Genomic DNA, 24,614 nt, shown 5'->3' on the forward strand with positions numbered 1-24,614 from the left:
CAGCAGACGTCAGAAATGAATTCATATCTCCTCCAGGAACCACTAGCATCGTATGGTAGCTCTGAATCTTAAAGCTGGGATTGAAGAGATAATGGTTCCTACATTAAAAGGAACAAGGTTTGGCTTTTGTTTGTAGCTGAGGACTTTTTTTCTTCCTTCCCCCATGTAAAGATCAGGTGATGCTGCAGAAGTTTCAAGCCCCTCAAAACACAAGAAAGAAAGTGGCCTCTGCAGGGGCCACTGGCCTATCAGCGCAGCTACAGTGGATATCAGGGGGTCTCTCTGGGGCTGAAGAGACGTGGGCCCCAAATCTCAGAGCGGTTCCCTCAGGCCAGAGTTGGGGCCTCCCAGAGCTGGCTGACTCGACACCCTCTAACTCCTCCATCTCCTTGTCTAGATGCCTCCCTGGCCAGGCCCTGGGATCATACCTGTTGACAGGGCAAACCTTCCCTGGGTTCCAAACAGGGCCAGGGAAGCAGGGTGGGAAGAGAGAGCACTTCGCTGTGTGTCCGCTCAGCACCAGCTGACACAGTCTGAAAGCCTCAAAATGAAAGCATCAATAATTCAGATGTTCAGATGCTGTAGAGTATTTCCTCTTTTGTCACATTTCTGGCCAATTGATTTCCCCTGACCACAAACTTGCTGCTTTTAGAACATTATTAATAACAAATCGACTCGTAAAATTTGCCCTGGGAGGGGCCACTGGCTGGGAGAGGCTCCTGGCCTTGTTTCCCCTGAGAAACGGGGCTCGGACCCATCCCAGGAGCAGAGCGAGTGCATGGGGGCTGGGAGCCTCCCCTCCCCTCGCCTTGGAGGCAGAGAGACTGCGGAGCAGAGGGACAAGTGCCCCCCCCCACCCCCCCGCCGCATGTCTCCTCAATGTAGTGCCAGAACCTCTGATGGGGGTACTGGGAGAGGGAGAGGGGCCTCAGAACAAGAACACAGGGTTAGGGAATACCCTGGCAGTCCAGTGGTTAAGACTCCATGCTTCCACTGCAGGGGGCACGGGTTTGATCCCTGGGTCGGGGAAGTAAGATCCCACATGCCGCAAGTCACAGCCAAAAAATAATAAAAATAAGGTTCCTATAGTACATATCAGGCCTCAAATAATCTCATAAAAATTAATTTTAAAAAAAGAGTACAGGGCTTCCCTCGTGGCACAGTGGTTGAGAGTCCCCTGGTTCGTGCCCCGGTCAGGGAAGGTCCCACGTGCTGCGGAGCGGCTGGGCCCGTGAGCCATGGCCACTGAGCCTGCGTGTCCGGAGCCTGTGCTCCGCAACGGGAGAGGCCACAACAGTGAGAGGCCAGCGTACCGCAAAAAAAAAAAAAAAAAAATCAGGGTCGGAACCCCTCTCTAGGATCCCCTCCATCCCCCACAAGGTCCTATCTCTGTAGGTTTCCATGCCTGAGCCCCAGGTCCCACGGGATGAGCACCAATCAGGGGTCTGGAATGAGCCAAAGAGCTGAAAGCTCACGGGGTGCCACTGGGAGCTGCTGCCTCTGACCCCCCAGGGGGCCTCCCTGTCAGGCCCACTCAAGGTGATGGAAGGGTGCTGGCCTCCCTCCCCTGAGCCCTTAGCAAGCAGCACCTCCCGGCCCTGCAGGCACCCAGGGCCCAGGGCGTCTCTGTCCTCCCTCTTCTCCAGAGATTCCCGGCCAAGCACTGGCTCTTAGGGCCTGGCCCCTGGTGGGCGCTCACAAAAGTCTGTTGAATGAATACATGAAAGAGAAAATGATCTGACAACTCACTCACAGTGAGTGGAGCGTTGCCACTGCCTCAGACTCTGCATTTATTGATACAGGCGGGGCTTCAGGCAACTTGGGAGAATGGTTAAACGGGAGGTTTTGCCTGGTGGTGGTCCCGGGGATCAGACAAGATGGCTGGAGCCCATTCACCACCGTAAGGCTGGTCCTGTTTAAGAACCCCCCATCACTGTGCTAGGTGTAAGTCCCTCTGGAAGGGTGTCCGTAGAGGCCGATAAAGAACCCTCCCTGTCTGAGAAGATGGAGCAGGCCTGTTCCAGCATTCCTGTGCAGGGTCATCCCCAAGGTACGCGCCAGGAAGCCCAGCCCCCTCCCCCACCACTCACACCCACCGCACCTCTCCCACCCTGGTGATCCAGAACTCTCGCGAGAAGCCCTGTTACACGAGCCGGTGATCAAAATAGGGGTCGTGTAACGTTTCTGCTTTTATCCCCGGCGTGGTGAGCACTAACTTCAGCGCAGATCAGGACCTCCCAGAGAGCTCTGCTCTACTGATCACAAGGCAGAAGCCTCCCTGCTCCCGCCCAGCCCCACAGTTTATATCCCTAGAAATCTCCTGGTTGGCGTGATATTGATTTCGCTTTTTGAAAAGGAGTCAGTAAGAAATACACACACCACAGGTCTGAAATAGAATCTGCCCTTTGCAGTTGTAGCACATACTCCTCCGCAGCTGAGCCCATTCTGAACCGGGCTACGCCGGGCGGGGCCCCGGGGCGCGAGCTGCCTGCTGTAGCCGGTCTTCATCTTACAAGACCACGGGGCCCAGCTACACTGGGCAGCTTGTCACTGTATTTTATGGGCAAGATAATTATTTGTGTTATATTCTCATGCACAGCTTGGAGCCCAAGCCCACTTTACTACCAGGCCTGGGGAGATTGGAGGACTGCGCTGTGCCAGCTATAGGGAAATGAACTTACGATGGCTTTCCAAGAAAACAGTTCCGGCTTGAGGATTAACAGAGTTAGTGGGCTTGGATGGGCAGCGCCCGAAGCCATAGATTTCTCCAGCCCAGCTTCCCCTCGCAAGTGTGTTGACTTCATGCACCTAAGGGTACACAGCGTGTGATGGACCACCCTACCTCCCCTCTCTCCCCATGAGTGGTTTCATTCTAGAATGAATATTAGAACTCAGAGGGCCTGCTAGGTCATCTAGGCCAAGTGAAACAACTGAGTCTGGAGCGGTTGACTATTTTGTCTAAGATCTCCTAGCCAGTAGTGATTCTGTTTTCATGGGTCTCTAAGAAAGTCTTCTTTTTCTAAACTTCAGAGGTTTTTCTAAACTTCTGTTTTTTAAATTAAAACAAATTAATATTAATTTTATTTTTTAGCATTTCTAGAAGAGATTAGACCCTTAGACCTGGAGGGCTGTCCTGCCTTGGGCAGAAGAGTAAAGCTGGTGAAGTTTTTCATCCACATCCCATATCCCCTGTTCTACATTTCCATTTTCATGTTCTCCCACTCTTTCCCCTAGGAAGAAACTGACTTTTATTAAGCACCGGACATATGCCAAGTTGTTTGCAATTTACATGAGGCAAATTACATACGAGGCAAGGGTTATTATTCCCATTGCAAGAGTAACCACTGCATTGCATAAAGGGCCCATGAGATATGTTCAAAAGGCAATGTGTTTGTGTTTTTTTCCCACTGTCCCTTTAAACTTGTCCAATGGCTAGTTCTTTCCCTTGACACGGGGCAAAATCTCTGACTTTTCTGTTCATTCTTAGAGACTGTAGGTCAATTCAAGTCATCCACATAGTATCTAGATTCAATAATTTAAAGTGTCCATTTCAATATTATAATCAACACATCAATCTTTATACAAAGATATAGTGATCAGGATGTTATAAATTTCTGCCATGGTAACAAATAACCCTAAAAGCTCAGTGATCAATGCATACATTTTACTTCTGACTCATTCAGAGTAGAGTGGAAGTCAGGAAACCCTACTAGACAGCTGTCCTCCAAGTGGTGACTCTGTGATCCAGACCACTTTGATCTTGTGGTTTCTTGTCCCTTAGGGGCCTAGAGAATCACACAGGGCCCTCTCTGTGCCTCTATCTGGGTATGACACACATCACTTCTGTTCATATGTCCTTCCCCTCAACTAATCATACAGTCCCACCTAATTTCAGGGGGCTGAGAAGTGGGCCTCGGAAGGAAAGAGTGAAGAGAAAGTGGTAACATGTGACATTGTCTCTGTCAATAAAGATAACCCTTCTCCCTCCTGCCTCAACTTCAGTTGGCTCCCGCCAAAGAGTTAGGGAGGGGGGTGCTGTCAGCATCCTTTTTCTTTCTCATTCACCCCCCTCTGCTCAACTCAACCCCTCTGACCCCTCTGCATGTGGGGTGATGGGGAGGGAGGACAGGTGAGAAGAGCAGGGAAGTCTTCTCTTGACAGGAACTGTAGTGAAATGGCTTCAAGGGCTCTGGATCTGGAGGGCGTCTAAAGCTGTCTTCCCTCTCGTGGGTGCCCTCATGGCTCGTCAGAGGCCCCACTGGCAACAGCTGCTGGCATCCCCATGTCTCAGGCTCTGCATCAACTTCCCGCTGGCCACCCCTCCCCAGGCCCACTCCACACAGATTCTCCCTATGGGATTTCCATTACAACCCCCTCGGGGAAACTTACAGTGGATTCAGGCCAGTTCTCTCTCCCATCAGTGCCTACAGGGTCCATAGAAAACACCCTTGTCTCTTTTGCCATCACAAACCCCAGGAGTCCAGTCCAGTCCCAATGCAGCGGCAACTTCCTTAGCTTCACAAAGAAAGGGGATTTCGGGCCTTCTTGCCTTTGAAGTTTTATGGGCAGGAGTCAGACACCAGTATCCTGGATGCCTTAACAGTGGGGAAAATAACAAGCACTCCAAGTGGTGCTTTTCCTGTGACTTGAGGTGCAGGAAAAATACTTCCCACTCTGTGGTGAAGGGAAGCTCCGAGCATGACTTCCTCAGGCAACCTCTTCTAAAATCCTCTCTCGATTTCCAACAATTGGACAATATATGATTTCCTTGCTGTAGGTGAGAGATTTTGAGAGTTGTGATAATGGATTTCCAGATAGTTCTTTTGTAATTTCTTCATGCAGCCTAGTGTACTTCGATCGATTTAACACTGTAAAAAAAGTGACAGATGCTCAACCCAACTCAAGTTGGTTGAAGCAAAATGGAAGATTTAATGTAAGAACACTGGGATGTCTTCTGAAACCCAAGAGCAAGAATTCAGCTGGGGTTTAGGAATTACTATAACCAGGAGCTCAGATTCCCTCAGGACTTTCTCTACATCTCGAATCATTCTTCTTTCCTGGCCTCTACTTCATTCTTTCCTCTCTCTCTGCAAGCTTACTTCCCTTACTTCTCTGGTCTGGTCATAGGAAACATGGCTTCTGGCAGCTCCCAAAATACACATCTTATAGTCCAGCCACAAAAAGAGAGAATTTCCACTCTTTCAAGCCCAAGACCAAAAATCTTGGGGAAAGAGTCACACAAAATCAGCCAAAGCTCTCACCTCAACCAATCAGCTCCGCTTTGGGGTGGGGACTCACTGTAACATGGCAGGTCCCCCTGCAGCCCTAGACACTGTGCGAGGTGGAAAATCTCAGAAACAGGTGGCAGGTGCTAGGAGCCCCCCAGGGCACTTTTCCAGCTGTTCAGTCATTTGGGCTGGTGCTATTGTGCCTGGTGGCTCAGACTCCACTCTAGTAGGATTGGAAGGTGGTGACGGGGTTCTGGTTTATGCAGAAGTCCACAGGAAAAAGCCAGCTAGCGAACTTTTCCTTCTTACCTTTTCCACCAATAAAGACTTCTTTTGCACCAGTCATAAAGCATTTACCGCATACTGCCTTGAATTGTGAGATACCTGCCTGGGAGTCTTACTTTTCATACAGGATTGCAAATACGTATGGTCTGGGGCTATGTTTTTGTCATCACTGTATACCCCAAATCATCCCAAGCGCTGCCTTCCATATAACATTAATTAATTATATTTTGTGCATGTGTGAACAAATAAATGAATCATTCCAGAGGATGTTTCCTTTCCCTGTGAACCTACTAAAAACTAACCAGAGAATGACTAGGGTAAAGCACTTATGGATAGAATTTCTTGCTTCTCTTACAGAAAATCTGGGTTTATACACAAATAAGGTAAAAGTTTAAAATAGCATCTAGCACAATGTGTTGCACATAGAAGATCCTCAGCAGATGTTTGCTGATTGTCTCAGAGACACTAAGACTTACTATTGTGTCCCGACTCCATATGGTCCCTGCATCACCCCCATGTCCTCGGCCACCTAACCTTCCACTACCATCATCTGCTCAGCTGACCTACAGCTTACCTATGCGCATTGTAGCCACTCAAGTACTGGGGTTTCCCCCGAGAGGTAGCCCCTGGGTTATTTGCTCAGAGGACTTCACTCCTCCATTTTGCTTTCAAAGGGGTTAGATCTCAGAGGGGAATCCCCCAAAGCGAGGGAATGGGGGAACCAGAGAAGGACGGTGACTATGAAATCACGGTGAGTTTAGGCTTGCTCATCTTGACCATCTGCAGAGAAGAGGCAAACTGGGGTTGAGTACTAGATACCTCCCTAGAAACAGGGAGCTGAGAAGAGTCTAGGCAGAAGGTCAGAGGCAGAAACTTATTCTGAATCAGGCATTAGAAGGAAGCCAAAACTGGGAAAGCATATCATTATTTAAAAATCCCATTAAGACTCTATGAGGGTGGGGCTGGGGGGGAGGCTTGCTAATTTCAGCAAGTGACTGAGTAGTTGTAAGTACCCAAAATTAATTGATGGCTTTAAGGAAGAAATAGGTGTAGGTGACACTGTGTCATAAACCCATCGCTGGAGAAGAGGAAGACTATTAATTCTCATGATTCCTCACACCACAGGACAGAAAAGGAATAGTTCCAGTTGTCTATGATGGAATCTAATGATATGGTATAATTTTTTCTCATCGATCTGTTCCCAGCCTCTCTCCGGTGATTTATAGGAATAACGGGGAGGGAGTGCTCACGGCAGGATGGCCAGGGCTGGGGAGGTTTATGTGCAATATTGGTTTCCAGAGTTAATAAATTGTCAGTTATGGCCCATGGAATCCTGTTACATCCTAGTGGCAGCAAGCCTGAAACACAGCCAGATGCCACCCACCACTCCATCCCAGGCACCTGAGAAGATGGGAGAAGCTCTTGCTCAGGACAGTATCCAGGGACACATCTGCCTGAAGGGGGTCTGAGTCCCATCTTTCATCAGTAGAAAACTAATGTCCCCAAACTACTCATTCCCACATCCCTGATGCTGAAAAACTGGAAAAGATATGGCTCATAATACCAGAATTATAGCTCTTCTAACCAATGTAACGTGTAGCCTAGAAGAGATTTCATTTAAACAGCTGAGTCTAGAATAGGAGGCAGGAGATCTTAACAGAAGTCACAGCCAAGAGCCTAACCAGGAAGGAGATAGTCAAAGAGAGCTCAGGGTTGGGCACCAAGAGAACAAGAAAGCATCAGCGTTGACAAACGCTCCCTAGGCAGGAAGCTCAAGCACTTCTTCATCTTTGGATCCTCAACGTCTAGCACACTGTTTGACACAAATGGGCACTCCAATATTTATTGAATAAATGAATGAAACAAGTCTGTGGAGTCTGCTACAGAGATAGCAGAGAGAACTTTAGTGCTCACTGAATATTTACGTGCTCCTCTACTTCCCCAGCCCCTCGCAGGTGACTGGGGCCATTGACTAGGATAGGCCACTGGACCGTGAGTAGAAGCGACATAGGACATTTAAGCATCAGTGCACAACTCCCCGGCCATCTCTTCTCTCTCAGTGGTGACTGTGGAGGTCGCATGTTTCAGGTGATACATTTCAAGATGCAGGGAATTCTATCAACCTGGGTTCTTCAATGCCCACATGGAGCAGAGCTCCCTCCTCCCCTTGTTGTTGAATGATCAGTGTTGGATAAGCAACGTGAGGCAGAAGTAAACCTGTGTTCTGTTAAGCCATGTTTCTTCCTTAGCTAATCCCAAATAACAGATGAGATTTGCCAATTGTCTTAGTCAGCTCAGGCTGCTATAACAAAAGAGCAGAGACTTGGTGGCGTAAGCTGCAGACAGTTATTTTTCATAGTTCTGGAGGCTCAGAAGTCCAAGATCAAGGTACTGGCAGATTTGGTTGCGGACAGCCACTTTCTCGTTGTGTGCTCACATGGCCTTTCCTTGGTGTGTGCACTCGGAGAGACAGAGCTCTGGTCCCTCTTCCTCTTCTTATGAGGGCAGTAATCCCATTTTAGGTGCTCCACCCTTAATACCTTATGTAAACCTAATTACCCCCCAAAGGACCACCTCCTAATACCATTGCATTGGTGGATAAGGCTTCGTCATATGAATTTGGGGGGTGGGAACTTAAAAATATTCAGCCCAGAACACCAATTCAATCCAGTGGCTTCCTTCTAACACTTTTTGCACCCTCTTGCAAAAAGGCCTCTTTCTTTGAAAGTTATATCATCTGGTTCACTATCCTTTAACTCTTTTATTTGTCTTTGTCACAGTTATCCTCCATCTTCCTTTCACTCCCCTCATTCATTACAGATTTTATTAGCTGGCTCAAAAGTATCTTTTGCTCTCAGTTCCTGCCTCCATCTGTTTCACATATATACCAACTATCCATCCAAAGTGTTATCTGTGAAATTCCTTGACATCATCACCTCCAACAGCATTCATCCACATTAGCTTCAACCAACCCTCCTATGGCCACACTCTAGATCCTCTCTTCATATAACTCTTCCACCTTTGGAAATGCAAATTCCAATAGACTAATTTTCTTTCCCCTTCTTCTCCCCTACCAACCTGTTGGTAGACCTCACTGAGATCTCCAATCCTTCAAGTTCAACTTATGTATCTGCCTCCCCTACTAGACGCTAAGCTCCCTGAAGTCAAGGCTGTGTCATATTCTTCTCCATATTCTCAGCACTTATACCAGTGCATGGCCCAGGTAATCATGCAGAAGATATTCATAAAAAATGGCTGAGTGGCTGCCCTGCACACCTGGTGGGTCACCCCACACACACACACAGCCTCTTAAAGGTATGTTTGGTAAATAACGTCATATATTCCCCTCAAGAGCATTCGGACAGAAACCACAAAGTTAGAATTCTAATTCTGGCTCCATCATCACCTACCTTCATGGTCTTAGACAAGTCCCTTGGCTTCTTCTTGAATCTCAGCTTCTTTTTGTCTTTTTCTGCTGAGCTGTTGTTAGGAATCAAATGAAATCACAAACGTGAGAGTGATTTGAAAATGCAAAGAACTCTACAGAAATATAAGAATCATTATGATAGTGCCAATGAGTTTTCTATTGCTCAGCATGTACTGACTTGTCAGATTCACATTCCTCCTTACGGAGGAAAAGCTGTGAAAATGTTGGGGGAGCCAAGTGTCCAAAAAGCCAAAGATGAGCCATCAGGTTCTTAGGTCAGCACAACCTGTTTCTTTCAGCCTCGCTCATTCCTTCATTTACCAAACATTCATCAATTTCCTATTATTTTCAGTTACTCAGTACAACACAGGCTTTGCCCTTGTGGAGCTCAGCCTTTTGCTGGGAACAGATGAGTAAGCAAGTAATTGTAATCAGTATGATAAAAGTGAAATAGAAGGAAATCCTGGATGCTGGATGTGGAGGAACCCCTAATTCTCTCTGGGGAGAAAGGTACAGAGAGTTTCACAGAGGAGGGGTCCATGTTCTCCTCAGCTACACAGGATCAGATCTCCAGGGGACACAGTGATTAGGTCAGGATCTGGAGGAAACAGGTGCATGGGAAAGAATGGAAAACACCTGGACCTTGAGCGCGTTTCCTTAACCCTTCCTGCAGGCGATGTTCCTTGACCTGGCACTACCTGGACACAGCCACAAACGTCCCAGATGTGTGCAATTATTCCTCCCCACAATCCTGTGAGGTACAGCCCACCACTTGCCTCTCTGTGAATTATACCTGGGCCCTGTGAAACCAAATTCCGCATTCTTCTCAGCCAGCCACACTGCCTATCGTACTTGAAAAAGATGTACTGTCAGAGCCTGAAGAGGAGAATGAGGGCCTCCCACAGCACTGTGATTGTTTTCAGAGCTTTAGGGCAGGGTTACTCTCCAAGCGACCAGGCTACCTCCAACCAGAATCCCTGCTGCACCCGTGGTTCCCTGCAGTGCAGGCCAAACAGATCTATACCTCATTATGCCAGACTCCCCAGCCCTGTGCGACAGAAATTAAATGCTGTCTGCACAAGAGCAGTGCACAGGCGTTGCATTCCCAGCCAGCCAGGCAGGACCAGAGATGACAGGGAAAGTGGAAATTACTCCCAGTGATGACAACCTGACCAAGCAAGTATACCCTAAGAATCTGCTGCATGATGGCTGGACAGGCCGTCCTCCCAAGTTCAAGGAGCTTGGGTCTTCCTCCCTGGATCTTTCAGCAGGCATGGCTCAGCCTCATACAACATATATATAGGGGACACCTTCACCCCACTTCCTCCTGGACAGCAGGTCCTCAGGAGGATGCAGACCCAGCCATTTTACTGGCGCAGGGTTGCAGAGCATAGAGTTGTTGAACAAACAACTGAGGCATTTTTAGTAACCTGCGGACAGAAGGGATTGTGGCCTCAAAGTTAAACTCTTTTTTTTTTTTTTTCGGTACACGGGCCTCTCACTGTTGCGGCCTCTCCCGTTGTGGAGCACAGGCTCTGGACGTGCAGGCTCAGCGGCCATGGCTCACGGGCCCAGCCGCTCCACGGCATGTGGGATCCTCCTGGACCGGGGCACGAGCCTGTGTCCCCTGCATCGGCAGGCGGACCCTCAACCACTGCACCACCAGGGAAGCCCTTAACCTCTTTTTTTCTTTACTCTTATCCTAGCCCTTTAGGCTTTCTTCCCAAATGTGTGTGGGAATTGGGCGAGGGTAGCAGTGGGCAGGGGGTGGGGTGGAGAACATCCAGATGTAACTTTTGATATTAAAGTCAGCATTTTAATTACACTCCACTCCTTTCTCTTCCTACCTTTTCTACTTGTAACTATGGAAACCCATAATAAATGTCTATTTAGATAACACAAAGGGGGATGATTTTAGAAACAAAAGATAATATATTTTCATGAATCCCATGCTCTGCTTCCTCTTCCACCTGCCCCTCACTACTGTTACTGATGCACATGCAGCCTTCATGGCTTATCAGAGAAGTGGACACACCACTAAAATCCACTGTGAACTTGCCTTGGAGTCCATCTCGGAGCCCCCTCAGTGCGTGGGACCCTGTCTGTGTGGGTTGTGTAATGGAAAAAACTCAGCCTTTTCCTTCCTATGCAGGGCAAAACACGATGTTTCCCTACTATGTGTTTCTTCCCTGGGAGTCCCCTTTACTACTCACACAGAACACTTCACTTCTGACACTTCTGGTCAGCAGCTGTGTGGAGGGTTTTCCCCATAAGAGGCAATTTACGATCTTCTCTCCCCTGTGACACCAGCTGGGTGTTCTACCATTCAGCTCAATTCTAACACTACCTACCAGGAGACAACATCAGATTCCACAGGTTAAGGACTCAGTCCTATAAGACTCCCGTCCTCCCCCCCGCCCCCCCACTTCAGATGCTAATCATAGTTCCAGGTTTTCACCCGTGCTTCTGATTGACCGGCTATAGATCAAGGCTCTGCCCCCCTCCTCAGGCTTGATGAATCTGTTAGAGCCGCACACAGAACTCAGGAAAACTCTTTACTTACGTTTACCAGTTTCCTATAAAAGATACGATAGAGGTCGTGATGAACATCCAGATGGAAGAGATACACAGGGCAAGGTGTGCAGGGAGGAGGGCGGGGCTTCTCAAGGTGTACCATTCTCCCAATACCTCCAAGTGCTCACCAACCCAGAAGCTCCCCCCTCCCCCACGAATCACTGTACTTTAGGGATTTTATGGAGGCTTCATCACTTAGGCATGATTGATCATTAACTCCAGTTTTAGCCCTTCTCCCTTCTCGAGAGAACAGGGGCCAGGCCTGAAAATGCCAAGTTTCTAATCATGGCTTTGTCTTCCTGGTGAGGAGCCCTCATCCAGGAGCCTTCCTCCCGCCCCACAGTCACTTCATTAGAACAGAAGACACGCCCATCATCTCGGAAACTGTGAGGGTTTCAGGAGCGCTGTGCCAGGGACGGGGTCAAAGACAAATATCAGAACAGGAGATGTTCCTGGTGTTCTTATCACTTAGGAAATTACAAGGGCTTTCAAAAGGAGCTCTGTGCCAGGAACCTGGAGCAGATATCAATATATATCCTATTACTTCACAGGTTGAAAGAGGGATATCCCTACCTGGAGGTGGGGTACCAAATGCCTCTGGTGTCCCCAAGGGGACAACTTTCCAGAATTCAGAGAGGTCTGAGATGTGGGAATACACACACTCCTTTCTCATCCCCAGTGAGAGGGTGACCCAGGTATGAAGCAATTACACTACAGTAGTGACCTCCACAGAGCTTAGAATCATGGGGCCCATGTACCTGAATATATTGTGCAAGGGCTGTGGTTCTCAAAATAACATACCCCAGGGAATTGGGCACCAAGCCTTCAAGCCATAGCATAACTATGCTGTATTTTCCTCTCCTATCAGCTTTACTGGATGATCACTGATTCAGAACATTATTTTTATATTAAAACAGATATATGATATCAGGAAGAATGCAAAATTCTCAAGAATTTTTACAATGCTCCACAAGGTTAAAAATAATTTTGTGCCTGAAGCAGGCAGCTTCAGACTACATCCCAGGACTCTAAGCATACTTTTTCATTCTCCACTAGGAATAGTTCACTAAAAAGTTGAGAGATCCTGCCCAGGAGTCCCCACTTCCTTGACAAAATGGTTCACCTTTTCCAAGGATCCATGGGAACCATTCTTTAGCATCTTGGCAAACCTAATTTTGAGCCAGTTCTCAGAAGACTCGGGTTCTAAGCCTGCCCTTCCAGAATGCAAGAGACAGTCCAACACCATCTGAGGCCTGAAGTTCCTCTCTGCTCACCTGCAAAGACCCCAGGAGACTCTCACTCTCACCTCACCAGGCTTGCAATTCAAAGACTGAGCTCTGCGAAGATGCAATTGCCCTTAAACACCTGAACGTTACCCACTAAACTGGGGAAACGCAATCATACTCATTTGAGGGGCACAGCATAGAGGCAAGAACAGAATCAATATTCATTTTCTTTCCACTGAAAAGAAATGACAAAGGGAGTTGTCCAACAGGGCAGCCTTTCCATTTGAGCACCGCTGATTTATCGGTCATTTGACAGGTGGACCTGAATTCCAGGCCTGCCTGTCTCCCCCATGTCTTCCCTGTCCTGCTCATTCCCTGCAAAGGAGGATATGAGCTGTTCCCACAGATCCTTCCAGTAACACCTGAGTCTTAGTTCAGGCTGAGCTGAGGTTTCTGACTCTCAGTATCTCTGCATCTAGTCACTTCTCCAAAATTTATCATTCATTGTTTTTGTTTGTTTGATTGATTTTTTGCAGTACGCGGGCCTGTCACTGTTGTGGCCTCTCCCGTTGCGAAGCACAGGCTCCGGACGCGCAGGCTCAGCGGCCATGGCTCACGGGCCCAGCCACTCCACGGCATGTGGGATCTTCCTGGACCAGGGGCACGAACCCGTGTCCCCTGCATCGGCAAGCGAACTCTCAACCACTGCGCCACCAGGGAAGCCGTATCATCCATTGTTAAAAAGGTATGTAAGCTCTCAGTCTTAACCACTTCTTCAGGTCTTCATTTTTCCTCTGAAGGCTCCCATATGCTATAAAAATATGAAGTAAGAGTTGTATGCTTTTCTCCTGTTAGCCTGTCTTATGTCAGCTTTATTACCAGGTGAGCAACAGAACCTAAGAGAGTATTGGAAGTTTTTTTTCCTATGAACACACCTGGATCTTTCTAGAACCAGGCTTGACACCTCTGGTTCTCCCTGTTTCTTTCTGCATCTGGAAGTCAGAGGCAGGCCTCCACCCCACGCCCTGTGGCTGGTCAGACGAGTACACATGGAGGTCTGTCTAGTGTCTTTCTCTCTCTCCCTGTAGGTCAGGGCACGTGTGATCTGTGTCCCAGGACACAGTTTCAAGATTTGGCCTGAGCCACGGTCCCCAGTCAGTCTTGGCCAACGTTTGGCACAAACATGCTGTTTCATCGAGTGGTTCTTCTTTTCCCATTTGATGGTTGTTCTTTGTACACATAGCCCAGCTGTCGGCTCCCTAGCGGGGAGGAGGCCAGTGACACCCTGGACCCTAAGAGTGATGGCCACTAACGAGAATCTGGACAGACTGCAAGGATTACATGAAACTTCCCCATTCACACACTGGTATGTGCTTCACAGCGACGGTGGCATGTCCATTGGCTCTTGTTCCCATTTATCAAATGAGGAATCTCAATGCTCAGAGATTCGAATCAACTGATGATGACCAAAAGAGCTAGTCAGTGGCAAGAGCAAGGCTGGCGGGGGCAGTGGTCCAGGCTTTGGAAGCAAGAAATGTAGTGGAAAGGATGAAGGCTTTGGAATCAGGCAGAACTTTATCTGAGTACCAGCTCCCCAGCTACCTCGCCTTCTGATTCATTCTGCGTGTGTATATGGGAGGGGAAGCGTCACCCTGACCTTGTGCCTCAGCTTCCACATGGCTTTTCATCCCCCTCTGCTGCTGCACCCCACAGTCCCTCCCCTCCCCGCAATGTCAGCCTCATTTCCCCCAAGGACCTTGCTCTCTGGATCAGAGAATGAATTCAGGATCAACCCAAGGGAAAGGAGCTTTAAAACAAGAATACCCATCTGGTCCCCATACAGAGATAGGGGCAGGGTCGGGGAGGGGATCTGGGGTCCTCCCATCAGCCTCTGCAGCAGGGACCCTTCTCCATCCCCAGCCTCCACTGTTAGGCAAACAAAGTCCTTGGTAGTGGGGCGGATTGGATGCACGTTGAACTGAGTCACCATCTGTTAGTTTATTCATTGCAGACTTTTGTTTTGTTTTGCTTCTTCCTTTTTGGACTCCCCACATTTCATACTTGCTAATGAGCGGATCAAATAGCCATTAAAGGTTGTGGGCAGGAGCCAGCCCTGCTCAGTCAGGAGACCCAGCATGCTCTGTGACACCTCTAAGAGACACCCCTCCCCCTCCCATTCTCCCTTTGGATTCCTGCTGCCTCAGCCCTCCTCCAAAGAAATGGACTTAGCATGTTGCTTATTTAAAGTTCAATTCCACCCCCACCCCAGTCCCACAATCCCAGAATCCCAGCTACCCAGTCCAGCATGTGGTAAGGGGAATGGCTGGAGGGATATGAGGCAGACTTCTGGTGGTCTCTTAGGCTTGCGGTCTCTAGAGAGAAACTTCAAGGCAGCAGCTTCTGAACTCTGTTCCCTGCCATATGGAGGTCAGCCCTGTGATAGCAGAAGGGCACAGGAGCCTCCAGCCTCCTCCGCCCCGGTGCTGTCCCAGCACTAGAAATGCCTGTCCGTAGAATCTCTCCAGACAGTTTGGTTGAGGGGACAAGGAGGAGGTGAGGACCCTGGAGCACCTGTGAAAATACCAGCAACAATAAGAACAATGAAAATAATCAACGTCACTATGTCATGATATCCAGACATTGTTCATTTTTAAATTCTAATCCTTATCAAAATGTTTCAGAATAAATGGTATCATAACTCTTTCAGGTGCAAGTATCTGAAAATATAACTCTAACAGCCTAACAACAACAAAAAAAAGGGTGGGGGAGGTATATTGATTTAAGTAACTAAAAAATCCAAATCCAGGGCTTTTAGGTGTCAGGCCCTTCTGGACTGAACAGCTAAAATTATGTCCTCAGGACTTAGTTTCTCTTCCTCTCTCAGCTCTGATTTCTCCTGTTGGGAATCACTCTGAAACAGCGTTCGTCTATTTGGTAGCTCCCAGCAGCTCCAGACTTAAGCCTAGAGGAAATTAAAATCTCTCTTTCTCAATAGTTTAAATTCATGTCCTGGGCCTGATATTTATTGGTGTACATTTGGTCACGTGATCACCCATGAACCAATCACAGTATTGGGAGACACAATGCCCATACTTTTATTTAGTTGTTTATTTTTCATTGAAGTATAGTTGATTTACAATGTTGTGCCAGTTTGAGGTGTACAACAAAGTGATTCAGCCATATATATATATATATATATATATATATATGTGTGTGTGTGTGTGTGTATACATATGTATGTATATCTATGTATATCTATGTATATATGTATGTATACATATGTATATATGTATATACATACATATATATATGTATATATATGTGTGTATATATATCTTCTTTTTCAGATTATTTTTCATTATAGGTTATTACAAGATATTGAATATAGTTCCCTGTGCTATACAGTAGGTCTTTGTTGTTTATATATTTTATATATAGTAGTGTGTATATGTTAATCCCAAACTCCTAATTTATTCCACCCCCATTTCCCCTTTGGTAACCATAAGTTTACTTTCTATTTCAGTGAGTCTATTTCTGTTTTGTAAATAATTTCATTTGTATCCATTTTTTTTAGATTCCACAACAATGCCCATTACTAACAGGACGAGCCTGGATCACTTGTGCATCTCTGAAGAGAAAGAGTATGACATCTGTGCCCCCTACCCTTGCAAAATACCGGGACTGTATGTCAGTGGAGGGGATTCTCAAGAGAATATTGGGTTCCTGTTGCAGAAGAAAGAGGAATAGACATTAGGTGGCAAAGACAATAAGTATCCACTGCACATATCATGTGCCTTTCCAAATGAAAAAAAATACTCAGAGGGATACATCATTTTCCTAGGGTCATACAGCTAGTAAACTGCAAATTGGTATTCAGATCTAGATTTGATCATTTCCGAAGCCACATACTGCATGCAGTCCTTCCTGCTACATTGAGTATCAAGGGGAAAGGGAGAGAGAAAAGAAAGAAGGGGTGTTAAAAGCAGAGAAATGTGTACAAAAGAAAAAACTTTCCTGAATTAATGCAGATTGAGCTTACAAAATGCCCTGATATAGTACAAATATGTCATGGGAGAACAGGAAACTCATTGATCCATTGGAACTGACTATCTCACAATGGAAATAAATAATATTATAGTCTAGAGCAAGAAGGTATCTTAGGAGATTTCAGATCATCTGGGCTGACGTGAACCACCTGGCACAGTTCCTTTACATCCCCTCCCTTACCTGTCCTCTCAATTGGTACGGAGGCCATGTGTCGCCTGGAAGTTGTCAGCATCCCTCCTCTTCTGCCTTGAAGAGGTATGTGTTAGTCTATGAGAAAAAATTAGAGAATTGACTTTTATAATCTTCTGTGCCTCTATTATTGTCTTGGCCACTGGTGTTTCATAAATATCTTTAATACTGCTAATACCCAGTGCTGCCTCAGCTAAGTAATTCACAGTGGGAGCTGGGGTGCCCCCAACCCTGTCTCTGCCATTTTCCGCCCATGCATCTTTTCGTGTTCTTTGATTGCAAGCAACAGAAACCTCCTTTGGCTAACTTAAGTTGAAGGGTGTAGGGTAGTTACAGAATACACAGAAAATCCGAGCAACTTGGCTTCAGGAAGGACAGGAAACAGGACCACTCCAGGGATACATGTGGATGAAAGTAATCAGGGCACCCAACTGTGTGGGCAAATTAGAGTGGATTTAACCTGCTCTCTGATCATCAGACTTGTCTCTCTGTACAGGGTTTTGTCCGCCTGGAAAAAGGGTGACTTTTTCTTTGCTCAAAGCTGCCTCAACTCCCTTTGCTGTGTACCTTTTGTAAGTATCACAAAGTGTTGGCAGTGGCCACAGAAGTAATAAGCAATCTTCTCAGGTTGTTGCCATAAAAAATACATCGGCTCCAACAATTTCTGATCTAGTGTATTTCTACTAATGATTCAGATTCTAAGGAGAGATTTGGCTAGCTTGAGCCCCTGATGGACAATCTCATGAAACTTCATGGAATCAGGAGTCAGAAGGGTGGAGTGGAAGGAGGGAGAGACCTCCCGGCCCCAAATCAGCACTCTTTATCAAAAGAAGGAAAAACATTGCTGCAGACAATACCAACAGGTGCCCACCACACCCACAAGCTGAACAAGAAGTAAGTGCTCTCCCTTACTCAAGGCTGCCATAGGTCACCAAATTCTAGAAGGAATCATTCACAGTGAATTCCGTGTGTATGGTACCCCCTGGAGTTGTGCAATGCAGAAAGAAGCCTTGTCATTTCCCTACATACTTCCTGCCTTACCAGTCTTTCCAGATATAACAGATACTGGGGTACAGTTGCTATATTCTCAATTTTTTTGCTGAAAACTCAGGTAGATCTCTCAGCCTAGCATGATGTAGGAAGGATACTAGTTTATGACTCTTCCTATCTTGCTTATTCTTCTTTGTCACCCAAGGAAAGGAGGCCTAGTCCTTCAGAAGTCTGTCCCACTTAGATGATCCCTTGTATCCCCTCATTCAAACTCTCTAAACTGTATCCCATACCCTTCTCTCTGAAAACCACCCCTGCCCCACTGTAGGAGGATCTCTGCTCCTCCTTTTCCCCTTGTGTCTTGCTAACTCAGAGCCTTTAGTTTAATAGAATGCTAATAAAGGATTTTCTCTAGTTTCAAGAGGAATGGAAGGAGTGAATGCTCTAATTTCAGTCTGCTGTTCCTTATTAGTCACCTTCGAAGCAAAAACACTAACATGAGTGCCATTTTTCCCCTCAGTCTGACCTCACCTAAGAAAAGCAGAGCCTTCCCTTTAATGTGTCTTTGACCTTGCTCTTTGCAGAAAAATTACCCCTGAATTACTGAGCTAAGCAGCTTTTGACTCCTTTCTGAGCCTGGCTTACATTGTAAAAGCCATCACATTAGCTGTGAGTGGCTGGGCCTGAGCCATCTGGGATGGCAGATACCAGCTCCTATTAGACTCCTTCCGACCCTCAAATCTCTTTCCTGATAGAAGTAGGTAGGGGTTGGTCTCAGTTCATCACCACACGTTTTCTATTTAATTCTGGTCCGCCCTGCTCTTGATTCTCCCAACTATTAACCTGCTATTCATCTCTCTGTTTGTAGCCTTAGCTGACCTTTAGACTTAATTCATGGTACTGCTTCCTTGTACCTCTCAGCAACCCTTCTGCTGTTCTCTTCCTACTTGGCCTGCTGCTGCTGGGCGCAGATATAATCATGAGGATTTTGTCATATTGGAGAGCTGTCTAGAAAGCAGAGAGAAGTGATATAAGAAAAGGAAAAAAAGGAACAGGTAAGTTTTGATGAAATGTAATTTCATGAAAATCTGTCTTGCTCAGGGACAGCCACAATGGGGAACGCTGGCTACTCTTGACCAGATCGATGGTATTAGGTGGGATGGGAGAAAAGGGCTAGTGCTAGAAACAGGAAAGAACTATCAAAGTCAATTCCAATGCATAGGATAGGCTGTGCCTAACCCTCTTTAACCAGCTGGACTCCCTATGGGATAAGCAACCCATGTAGGACTCTACCTCCCCTGCAATATGGACCCAACAAGAAGAGAACTAGGCAGAGTGGGAAAGAGCTGAGATGCTTGGGGAGGGTAGAGATGATAGGACAGTAGGCAGCCCACCAGCATCATTACCAGATTCAGCAATTCCTTGTCATTTCCAAGCCATGAGATACAGGAAGGAATTCTAGAGTTATCCTGCTGCCAGTGGATCTTCCCAGTGTAATCCCAAAGGTCTAGACTTGGATATAGAAGAACTGCAAAGATCTGGCTCAGGGAGGATGAGAGTGATGAGCCCAGGCACAGCACACAGGAACTTGATTCTTTTCTGAAGACGTAGTTGGACAAGAATGTTGGGAAGGTGGGGTGGTGTTCAGGTGCTACACATCAGCTCTCCCTCTCACCAGTATCCACCTTGGGTGAACCCAGACATCCTCAGGATCACAGCTGGTATCAAGCTCAGGATGTTCCACGTGGCTCCCTTAGACTCTCTACCTCACATCTGACTGTCTATTAGACATACCACACTCAACCTGGCCCAACCTGAACCATGCCCCATCCCCAAACTTTCTGTGTTTCCTATTTCAGAGAATAGCAACTCTTTACCTAAGGCAGAAATTTGAGTGCTATCTCTGACTCCTCTCTCTCCATCAAGCCCCTTGCATTTAGTCAACCACTGAGACTTGCCAATTCAACCTGCTAGATGTTTATCAAATTTGTATCCAGTCACCATCCCTATTACTATAGTTCACATTCAGGCCACCACCATTCTTGCCTAAGTTACTAAAATAGCATCTAGCTACCATCGAACCATCAGCTACCACTCTTGCCCTTGCCAGTCTCATCTTCCATGACATTACTGTGCTTGAAAGTCCTACAATGGCTCCCATTTGCTGAGGATAAAGTCCAAACTCAATTGTCTTGCCTACGGGGCCCTCTGTGATCTACCTTCGACCCCCCTTCCAGCTTCATTCCTCACTACGACCTGCTACAAATTTCACGCTGTACAAACACAAGTACACTTATAGTTCTCCCTTCACACACTCTGCTGTACCTCACCTCCATGTCAGTGCTCCAAGTGACACCTTGACCAGCAATGTCCTTCCTCTGCTATTTTCGTCTAACACAGACTCTTTGCAGCTCAGCTCTAGAACCTCTTCCAGGAAGCCTTCTCTATCCACTACAGTTCACTTCTCCAAATGTTAAAGATGTTTTTAAAAAGAGATTCAAAAAGATTAAAAGAAGCAACAAAAGCAAAAATAAATAAACAGGGCTACTAAAAATCTTCACAGCAAGGGAAAAAATTTTAAAAATGAAGAGGCAAACTATGAGAGAAAATATTTGCAAACCCCATACTCAGTAAGGGGTAATATCCAAAATATATAAAGAACTCATACAACTCATTAGCAAAAAACCAAATAACCCAACATAAAAATGGGCAAAGGGCCTGAATAGAATTTTTCCAAAGAAGACATACAAATGGCCAACAGGTACATGAAAAGGTGCTCAACATTGCTAATTATTAGGGAAATGCAAATCAAAACCACAATGAGATATCACCTCACACGTGTTAGAATGGCTATTATCAAAAAGACAAGAGATAAGTGCTAACAAGGATGTGGAGAAAAGAGAATGCTTGTGCACTATTGGTGGGAATGTAAATTGGTGCAGACACTATGAAAAATAGTGTGGAAGTTCCTCAAAAGATTAAGAATAGAACTACCTTTGATCCAGAAATTCCACTTCTGGGTATCTATCGGAAGGAAATGAAAACCGGATCTCAAAGTGATATCTGCACCTCCATGTTCATTGCAGCATTATTCACAAAGGCCAAGAAATAAAAACAACTTAAGTGTCTGTTTCCAACAACAGATGAATGAATAAAGATGAATGGATAAAGAAGATTTTATATATATATATATATATATATATATATAATCTTCAGATATCAAAGAGAGAGAGAGAGAACACATGGGATATTATTCAGCCATGAGAAAGGAAATACTGCCATTTGAGACAACTTGGATGAAACAAGGGCATTATGCTAAGTGAAAGAAGTCAGACAGAGACAGATAAACACTATATGTAATCACTTACATGTGGAATCTAAAAAAAGCTGAAATCATAGAAACAGTAGATTGGCAGTAACCTGGGGCTGGGGAATGGGAGAAATGGGGAGATACTAGTCAAAGGGTATAAACTTCCAATTGTAAGATCAACAAGTTCTGGGGATCTAATGTACAGCATGGTGGTTATAGCTAATAATACTGTATTATATACTTAAAAATTGCTAAGAGAGATCGTAAATGTCTCATCACACACAAAAAAATGGTACTTATGTGATGGGATGGAGGCGTTAGCTAATGCTATGGTGCTACTCATTTTATAATATGTAAGTGTATCAAATCAACGTGTTGTACACCTTAAACTTACACAATATTACTTGTCAATTATATCTCAATAAAATTGGAAAGAACAGATTAAAATATGACTTCACCGTTCCCATGCCCTCACATATACAATTAAGGGCCCTAATTCGTACCCTTGTAATACACAGTACCTATCTAGCCATTGATCATGCTACCTCTTAATATAGTCATGTTTCCATTGTATTACCGCTTAATGATAGTCTCCATGGGAACAAGGATGACATATTACATCCCCCACACCAAGACCATAATAGACATTAAATAAACTGTACATAAATAACTGTAGTAATAAACAATAACCAAGTACTTTGGTTTATTTAATTCTCCTCCCCTACTTCTAAAGAGGCAAGACTGTTCATTACAGTCCTTCCCAGAATCCTTTTCAAGAGAGTGCAGTGCTGTGGTCAAGATCATGAGCTCTGGATTCCGGCATGACTGAATCATTCTGGCTCTTCCATTTTTTAACTGTGGAAATGTGAGCAAGTTACTTATTCCTTATCTGCTCTGAGCCTCACCGCCTCAGTTGCAAAATGAGGATCATCATAGAATCTACCTCATGTGGTTATTGTGAGGTTTAAATTAGGTAATGTATGGCTCTTGCTTGGTACATATTAAGTGCTCAAAGAAAACAAAACAAAACAAAACCTTGGTGATGATCATCCCTCTTTTCTACTCTTTGACTTTCTAGCCTAGTACTCCAAAGTCAGGAGGAGGGGATATGATTAGGGCTGAGAATGGGAAACATTTTCAATCTTTTAAGTGTATCTTTAACCTGAAGTTTCTGCTTTTGTTCCAAAGCAAGGTTGAAAGAGAAAGGGCTTCTTTGTGATTCTAGCTGTCTTTTATTCAAGAGGAAAGTATCACACAGACTCACAGCAGCAGCAGAACACGGAGCCAGGAAGCCTGGCCCAGAGAAGTGATGCTGCCTGCTCAGTGAAGAGGGAATCAGTCACAGAGACAGATCTCATTAATGCTAATGGCCTTTGTGCAGCTAATCAGCAGCATACTACACTCAGTATTTACCCTTGTGTGCCTACAAAGCTCCACTTTCTCCTTGGGAAGCAAGCTGTTTCTCTACCTGCCTCATGGCGAAGAAGATCTCTGCTGCCAGACAGCAGCTTCATCTCTGCTTGCATGGGGCGGCTGCAGGAAAGCAGACGGGGCTCCATTCAGGGGCCTGGGAGGAAGGTAAAGAGGGAGCACGTGATTCGTCTTCCAATCCTGGGTGGAGCACTGGGCTGCTAAAGACCTCACCCATCACGGGTGCCGCTTTCATGAGTCAACCAGGCAGCTGTCAGCCCCAAGTGCCCTTCCAGAACTGCTGAGTGTGCAACCATCCTCTTCTTCCTTTGCAAGGAGTGGTTCTCTGAGCTTAGGGCAGAGCCCCTCCTTCCCACAGGGCCTGGGAGAAGGGGTGAATCACCAAGAAAGGGTCTTCTTGGAGGCCTAAGCAGAGAGCTGCTGATGACCTTCCCACCATCCATTCCACAATCTTTAACAGAACTCGGAATCTGAGCCGCACCATGAACACAACAGTGAATAAGGAGTGAACAGGCGGGGCTCTGCCCTGGGGAGCTCCCATGAAGATGAACTTACAGCTATCACGCTGCACTGGGATAGTGCAGGGCAAAAGCGGAGTGTCAGGGAAGGACCGCTCTGGCCGGACCGGGGGAGTCAAGAAGAGCTTCATGGAGGAAGAATCGCTGAACTGTCCAAGCACCTATGCCCTGAGCATAGACCTGTCTCCAGTGGAGAAGTCTGCTCTGTTAGGTGCCCCTCCCCTTCCTCTGAAGCAACAGGCTTGAAATCTGAAGAAGTCATCACAGCTCTGAGTCCTGGTCCTGCTTGAAATGATGTAGACAGAGAGGCTGCCCTGGGGACCGAATGTTCTGGAGACTACAGGATGATCACTGCTCCGTCAGCAGGAGCCTGGGCTCGTTCCCTGGGAGACCTCCCTCACAGCTCACCTCCGCATTCTCTTGGCCTCGGAAATCCTCCCCAGCTCCCAACCCACAGCCTTGCTCCATGGCTAATGCCAATTGCACAGATGACCACAGGGCCAGTGGTTTCTCCTCATACCCCAAGAGACGTGCAATGACCCCCCAAAATTCACATGTTGAAGATTAACCCCCAGTGTGATGATATTAGGAAGTGAGGCCTTTGTGAGGTGCTTAAGTCATGAGGATGGAGCCCTCAGGAAAGGATTAGTGCCATTATGAAAGGGACCCCAGAGGGCTATTTTGCCCTCTTTCCACCTTGTGAGGACACAAGGAGAAGGCAGCAGTGATGAGAACCCAGAAGAGAACTCTCACCAGAACTCAGCCATGCTGGCACCCTGATCCCAGACATCCAGCCTCAGGAACTGTGAGAAATAAATTTCCATTGTTTTATAACAATGGCGCTTTGGTACTTTGTTATAGCAGCCCAAACTAAGACGAAATCCTGGTTCAAAAGGAAACCAACCCTGTGAAGTGGTTGCTTGATCAATGCCCAGCCCCTAACTGCACTGGAGCTCTTGCCCGGCCACCGGCCCTGTCCCAACTGAACGTATCCTGAAACCCTGCAGAGCACTGGGAGAGAGAGCCTTAGTCCCCCGATGACCCCTGTGCAGCTCGGGAGAGTTGGGTGGCCTGTGCTTTAAGGCAGGAGCTGGGTCTAGAGGATGATGTCTTGCTGCAGAGGTGACCGCAGAACCAGTGGCCTCTCACCGAATGCTGGGAGCTGCCCACCCACTCCTGACACACATGCACACACCATAGTCTCTTGCTACAGCTTCTGTTCACCAGGGCACCACTGAAAGCTGCGTGGGTGGAGTGGTCAGCAAGGCCCCATGGATGGGCTCCCTGCCAGCCATTCCCTTTTGGGCTAAAGGATTGCAGAACAAGCTGTAGTGTCAAAGAAGGACCCAATGTTAATCACTATTTTATATGCTACAGTATAGCTGAGAC

The 24,614-nt window shown here is 46.5% G+C and overlaps 1 long non-coding RNA gene across 1 annotated transcript; it reads right to left on the bottom strand.

Annotated features, from left to right (window-relative positions):
* Positions 1-14,533: 14,533 nt before the first annotated feature.
* LOC117202635 (uncharacterized) lies at positions 14,534-22,840 on the bottom strand. The gene is made up of 3 exons (XR_004485122.2): positions 22,745-22,840; positions 16,968-17,054; positions 14,534-15,311 (listed from the first exon to the last, which is right to left on the bottom strand). It is a non-coding gene; the product is annotated as an uncharacterized LOC117202635 (long non-coding RNA).
* Positions 22,841-24,614: the final 1,774 nt, after the last annotated feature.

The sequence above is a fragment of the Orcinus orca genome, chromosome 8 (genome assembly GCF_937001465.1).
Source record: "Orcinus orca chromosome 8, mOrcOrc1.1, whole genome shotgun sequence".
NCBI lineage: Eukaryota > Metazoa > Chordata > Mammalia > Artiodactyla > Delphinidae > Orcinus > Orcinus orca.